At 35.5% G+C, this 6,649-nt stretch overlaps 1 non-coding gene across 1 annotated transcript; it reads left to right on the top strand.

Moving 5' to 3' along the window:
* Nucleotides 1-6,115: 6,115 nt before the first annotated feature.
* On the top strand, nucleotides 6,116-6,221 carry LOC122054365. The gene has a single exon (XR_006132687.1). It is a non-coding gene; the product is annotated as a small nucleolar RNA R71 (small nucleolar RNA).
* Nucleotides 6,222-6,649: the final 428 nt, after the last annotated feature.

Raw genomic sequence — 6,649 nt, 5'->3', positions numbered from 1 at the left:
ACAAAGAAACCGAAACTCCTAGAATCTCCCTTTATCATAACCCAAAACACTAAACTCTTGTTTGTTGATCTTTAATATTAGATTTGTTTACCTTCACTTTGCATTTGAAACAATTGGATAGTTGTTTAGCTAATTCGCATTGAGACATTTCTAGTGCTTATTCCAGTCCCTGTGGATACGATAATCTTTTATATTACTTGCGACATTTCTGTACACTTGCGGAGGGTAACACTTTTGTAAGCATTTATTTTTGAAATAAAAAAATCACATTGGTCAAATGTCTACATTTATTTGTTAAGTGTAGTTGTTAAATTAATTTATATTGTAGATAATATGGTGTGCGGTGTCACACACAGAAGATCGTGTTATCAGTTCTTTATAAATTATAAATAGTTGCTCACGACTAAGATAGAAAGGAACAAACCATTGGAATAGTCGTAGTGTAATTAGGTATTAGTTTATCTTGACTAATAAATTACACTAATACACTCTAAGTGTATTGAGTAGGACCATTTAAGGTAAGTTCTTTTTATACTGATTTAATAAAAGAACTAGACCTTAGTTATTATGGAAGTGTGTGCTCTTAATCCTAATATAATAACAAGAACATATATTTAGTATTTATTTCTTTGACTTATCAAAGGGTGAGATTTAGCTCGATAAATCAATATGCCCGATAAGTTTGGAAATAATATTACTTATACTGTGTGTTGTTGATTATAGAAGGAAACTGTGTCCTAGTAATCTAGGTTGAGAACGTCCCCAAGAGGAGCTCATAAGAATTGTCATGTTAAACCCTGCTGGTGGACTTAGTCCGACATGACAATGAGGTTGAATGGTACTACTATTGGATTAAGACATTAATTAAAATAAGTTGTCAGTAAATCAATTAATTAGTGGGCATTCGATATCTTAAACATGGGGAGACTAACACACTCATGATAAGAAGGAGCCCATAATGTAATTTGGGATTGGTGCGGTAGTGCAATAATAACTCTCTAGTGGAATGAGTTATTATTGATGAACTTGAGTTGTGTGCTCAAGGCGAACTCGGGATACTCAAGCTCGTCGGAAGGTCAAAACCAATTTCTCCTCTAGGTCCCTGTCGTAGCCTCATTAATGCCTCATATCAACCCATGTAAAGCCCATCTTGGTGTCCAAGAGGGTGCTGGCCCAAGGCTTGGTGACCAAGCCAAGGGCCGGCCACTATTCTTCCTAAGGGGGGACCGACCACAATTAGTTTTGAGGGGTCGGCCACCATATTTCAAATAAGCAAGGGTGTTTTGAATTTTTAAAATCTTCTCTTTATAGATAACTACAAGTTTAAAAGAAGGATTTTAAATTTACAAAACTTTCCTTATTTGAATTAGGCCACATGGTTTAAAAGAATGTTTAAAAATTTTAAAACTTTCTTTTTTTAACCATCCTCATGGTTGTTAAAAAAAAGAAGGGAGTTTTAAATTTGAAACTTTCTATTTTTGCAACCATGTTAAAAAAGGAAATTTTAGAAGAGAAGTTTTAAATTTTAAAACTTGGTTTTAATTTTTTGAAACTTTCCTTTTTTAACATCTACATTAGGAAATTAAAAGAAAGCTTGTAAAATTTTATAAGAGCTTTCCTTCTTTGCTTATACAATTTTTTACAAGATTATTTTCTTCCGTTAAAGGGCCGACCACCCTTGCTTGGTGCCCAAGCAAGGGGCCGACCAATCAATAATTGAATCAATCAATCAATTAAAGGAGAAAAGGAAAAAATAAAAGGGAAAAAGGACAAACAAGAGAAAGATTTTAATTTTTGTAAAAATCATATCTTATTTGCCTTGGGCAAGTATTATAAAAGAAGGGGAAGAGAAGTCTCATGATACATCAATTCTTATTCTCTTGTTGGTACTCTTTATTGTGGCCGTCCCTCTCCCCTTTCCCTTTCCCCTTGCTCTTTTTTGTTCCTTGGTGGTGGTGGTGGCGGAATACTAGAGAAGAAGGAGGAGTTTTGCGTGGTGTTCATCTTGGAGGAACGTCACCCACACGACGTCCAAGAGGAGGCGAGGAATACGGAAGAAGATCTCGAGGTTATTAGCATACAAAGAAGAGACATAACTAGTAATTGTTTTCCGCATCATGCTAGATATGTTTTTCTTTGTATGAATTCCAAACATAAGAGGCATATGATTCTAGAGTTTTGAATTTGTGATTCGATTGTTCCTTTTGGTTAAACCTAGAGTTATATAAGGAAGTTAAATATTAGCTTTCCTTAAAAGGTTTTGTCTAGGAAGTGGTGTTTGCTCCCATATCCAAGAAGGCCTAGTGCATCGCCATGTGTAACTTGGAAGCTAATTTTGGAAATTAATATTTAATTGAATCTATAACATAGGTGAATTTGGATCAATAATATTAAGCATCGTTTGCGATCCAAATCTAAATCATTAAGAGCAGATAAGTTAGATTTGGAATCAATAATGTTAAGTTCCGTTTGCGATTCCTAATTTCATTTCTAAAGAATACAATAGGTTGTTTAGGAAAGGTTCGACACTCGTACAAAATTTTTGTACAGTGGAGCCAGTACGATCTTCCAAGGACCAACCAACACCTCGGTAGATCACAAGAATACAAATCTAATCGGTATCATTATGGATAGAGATAGGGGTTTGGTTTGGTCTCTTTCTTCCTTGCGGAGAAGTTGCCTCTCCTTTCAAGGGAATATCCTAGACGTCCATAAACGGGTTACCCCTGCCACTAGGGCCCCTCGGGTGTACGATCTAAGATCCTCTCTTTACAAAATTAGCAATTCCTATACAATCAATTAACATGACAAGGCAACAAGTCTCATGCATATCAAATAGAAACAAAGCAAGAGAAATCATCCAACGAGTAAAGGCACAAACATGAGTCTTACATCAAACCCTATCCAAAACTACTCCCTACATCCATAGAAAATGATATCTACTCCATTGCAAGAGAGGAACAACTCCAAAACATAAAGTAAAGCACACTTACAACCCTTGATGTGACGTGGCTTTCTTCGCATTGGGTGCTGGCACGACCAAGGAATGATAATGGCACGACCCAAGCTCCTGTGTGTGTTTTTGCTCCATTTTCGCTCCAAATAGCGCCCTATCAATCAAAACATGCAAAGAGTAGATCTCGAAATAAAATATAATGGAATTATGACATTATAATGAAATAGGATACAATAAACATAGATTATACTAATGAAATGCAAGTAGATATGCGTCAAAGCATGCATAAATGATCATATAATCTACGCACATCACACCCCCAGACTTAAACCTTTGCTTGTCTTCAAGCAAAACCCGCAATCTAGATTTATGTGGTTAAATAGTGCATCATAATCTCTAGTAAATCAATCTAATCCTATCAGATGATTTCATTGGTGAGCAAGATACAAAAGTAGTTTGAGTATGACCTAAGTAGTAGTCCTCCGTGCTCAGTGCGAAAGTTGCCTAAATTTATCAAGTTTAAATCCCTAAGTCTAGTCAAGTCGTCATAAAATTATTTTCCTTATGCTTCTGGCGATAGACACTTACCTGCCACACGCAAGGTTCGTTCCCCACAAAAATGTTATGCATTGTCTAAACAAAGTCTCAAAGGAATACTCAGTATCAAGAGAAACATAGCATTCATTTCCCCAGTAACCAAATTCAGTCTCAAAGGGGTGAATTGCTAGTTTCCACTCACGACAACTATTTTTTATCCCTTATTTTTTACTTTGAATGTTTGTAAAGTATCAAACTTGAAACAAACCTTCATTTTTTTATTTTTTTATTTTTTATTTTTGGGATTGATTTTTCCAAATGAGCTTACATGATCTGAGTTTATTCAGTAACCAAAATGTAGTTGAGAGGTCACTATAGAAGCACAAGTACTAGTCCAATTCTATGAATCATGACTATTTTAGAGTTATCAACCATCAAAAATAGGCATAGTGTATAGAGATCCTAAAATAAGGCCAATACTTAAATTCTTGTAGTAAAAACATTGCTCACTTTATGCTATCATAGATAGAAAAGATAGATCACTAAACATAATTGCACCATAAGTAGCCAATAAACCACATGGAATCTAGAATAAACTAGTATTTTGCAATAAGGAACAAACAATTATAATGTGATGTAAGATGCAACTTGCAAAAATTTTATTAAGCAAAAAGAAATAAGCAAAAACTAAACTAAACCAAATGCATCTAATGCATCCCCCCAGACTTAAACTTTTCATTGTCCCAATGAAAACTAAAAATAATGTGGAGGAGATAAAAAGTAAGAGAAGTTACCAAATGATGCGTGTCAAATGCTCATGTCATTAACTTCTCCACCATGTAGTTGCCCTCCTCCTAATCTTTGAATCCTATAAAAGAAAGTAGACAACAAAAATTAAGTAGAGGATACATGTTTATTATAAAGAAATGAAACTAGAAAGAACTAAAAGCATGAATGAAAATGAAGAAAATGAACTTGGGTTGTCTCCCAAGAAGCTCTTGTTTAAGGTCATTAGCTCGACCACCTTATTAGATTCATCGAAATCTCACTCTAGGAGGGGTAAGATATTTCAACACCCTCATACCAAAGGATCTTATTATGGGGAGAGCTTTCATCAAAGGAGCTATAGAGTAAAGTATAACTCTCTCCATCTTCATCTTCTTTGAAGTTCTTTCAGGTGCTCGAAGATGGTTCAGATCGAGCTTCCAATTATAGGCCTCATGAAAATTTGCACACCCAAAAGAAAAACATACCTCTCCCAAGCATGCTATATTAGAAGGAACTAGAACCGTATTAGTATAAACTGAATATGTATCAAAAATTGAATCACATCCAACAAATTCAATTATAGGTACCTCTATAAAATTTTCCAAAAGATCACTAGAGATACTAACCTTACTTTACCGAGAGATACCTAAAAGTTCTAAACATGTGGATGCGACCTCTTCTAAATTAAATGATGGCTCTAGCTCTAGCTCAGGTGGTGGTGCAAGTAAAGGTGGTGATTCTTGGGACTTTGCCTCTATTGCACAAGTCCCTACACATTGGTCCACAACATGTTCAATCCTTGCAATTCTCATAATCTCAGAAGGTTGTGTAAGGAGGTGATACTTGAGATGTTGCTTCCACAACACAGCTCCCTACATTTCCTTTCATAATATCATCATCAACACAAGTATCAAAAAATAAACCAACACCAATATCCTCAGTGAGAGAATCATCTATAGGAGGATCACTAACTTCATTTGCAGTTTTAAGTTGATCTACCACATCACATTCATCGTCTGAAAATTTAATTTCATCATAACACGCTGTAAACCTAGAAGGTAAATCTAAAAACTTGTTATCCACTGCATTATCATTACAATCCTCATCTGAAGAGTCCTTATCTTCATATACATCCAGAATCTACACTCAACCATATTAGTGTTACAGAATTTGCCAAAGTCTTCGTTTTCATTGACCCTCACTAGCCTTTGTGGAAAAGGAACCCTTAGTGAAGGTCTTGGGAAAGGTACTTCCTTTTTCCCATATTCCCTTTGATCTTGCAGAGGAGGTCCAACTTACTTTTCTAGTGTTGGTGTCATCAACCGTTGAGAAAAAGGTACTTGTGGCCTTTGGAAACTTCTTGGAGTTATGGAACTGAGTTCTTGAGGTCTTCTATTGTTCTTCTCCTCAATTCTAAAAAAATCTTTCTTCAGAAGTTCTTCATGATTCTTGCCACTTCTCAACTTAATATCATTATCATTTACACTAGATCTTGTCTGTGTAGGAGGAAGGTGTTCCTTGAACCATTTTGAAACTATGCTATTAATCTTTCCCCCCAAATGTTTGAACTCCTCATTCTGTGACTTATGGATTTCAAAACTCTTGGATGGTTGAATTACATTTTGTTTGACAGGCTCTCTTGTATATATGGCTTCTACTTCTTAAATTTCTAAGGGGGATTCCATCCAAATTTTGCTTGACCATTCATGGAGGTTCAATGCTACTTGATCAATCAATGTATGTGCTTCGTCTATACTCTTGTTCATAAAAGAACCTCCAGCTGATGAATCTAACAAACACTTATCTGAGAATGAAATTCCCCTATAGAATATGTGAAGGGTCAGCCGTTTTTCCAAACCATGATGAGGGCACTGTCTTTGTAGACTCTTGAATTTGTCTCATGCTTCAAATAATGATTCTCCATATGTCTGAGCAAAATTTATGATGCAATTCCTCATATAAATTGTTCTACTTGGAGGGAAAAAATGATCTAAAAATTGCTTCTCCAATTGTTTCCAACTTGTGATACTTTGAGGATGGAGGGAATATAACCAAGTCCTTGCTTTATCCTTGATACTGAAAGGAAATGCTATCAATTGAACTGCATCTGCTGACACTCCTTCACAATTCACCATATCACAAAGCTCTAGAAACGTCTCAAGGTGCAGATAAGGACTTTTTGATACTTCTCCTCCAAATTTGTGACCTTGTATCATGAAAATTAACTCTGGGTCTAGTTGGAAATTTTCTGCTTCAATATGAGGCTGCACAATGGGAGATAAAAATCTTGCAAAAATGGGTGCAGAGAAATCTCTTAAGGACCTGCTTGACATGTTAGTGCTCATCGATATTCAATAGTAAAAACACAATGAAGACTTAAAGATAAGA

The sequence above is a fragment of the Zingiber officinale genome, chromosome 3A, assembly GCF_018446385.1.
Source record: "Zingiber officinale cultivar Zhangliang chromosome 3A, Zo_v1.1, whole genome shotgun sequence".
Taxonomy (NCBI): Eukaryota; Viridiplantae; Streptophyta; class Magnoliopsida; order Zingiberales; family Zingiberaceae; genus Zingiber; species Zingiber officinale.
The sequence above is the reverse complement of the archived record's forward strand: the minus strand, read 5'-3'. Positions and strand labels throughout refer to the sequence as shown.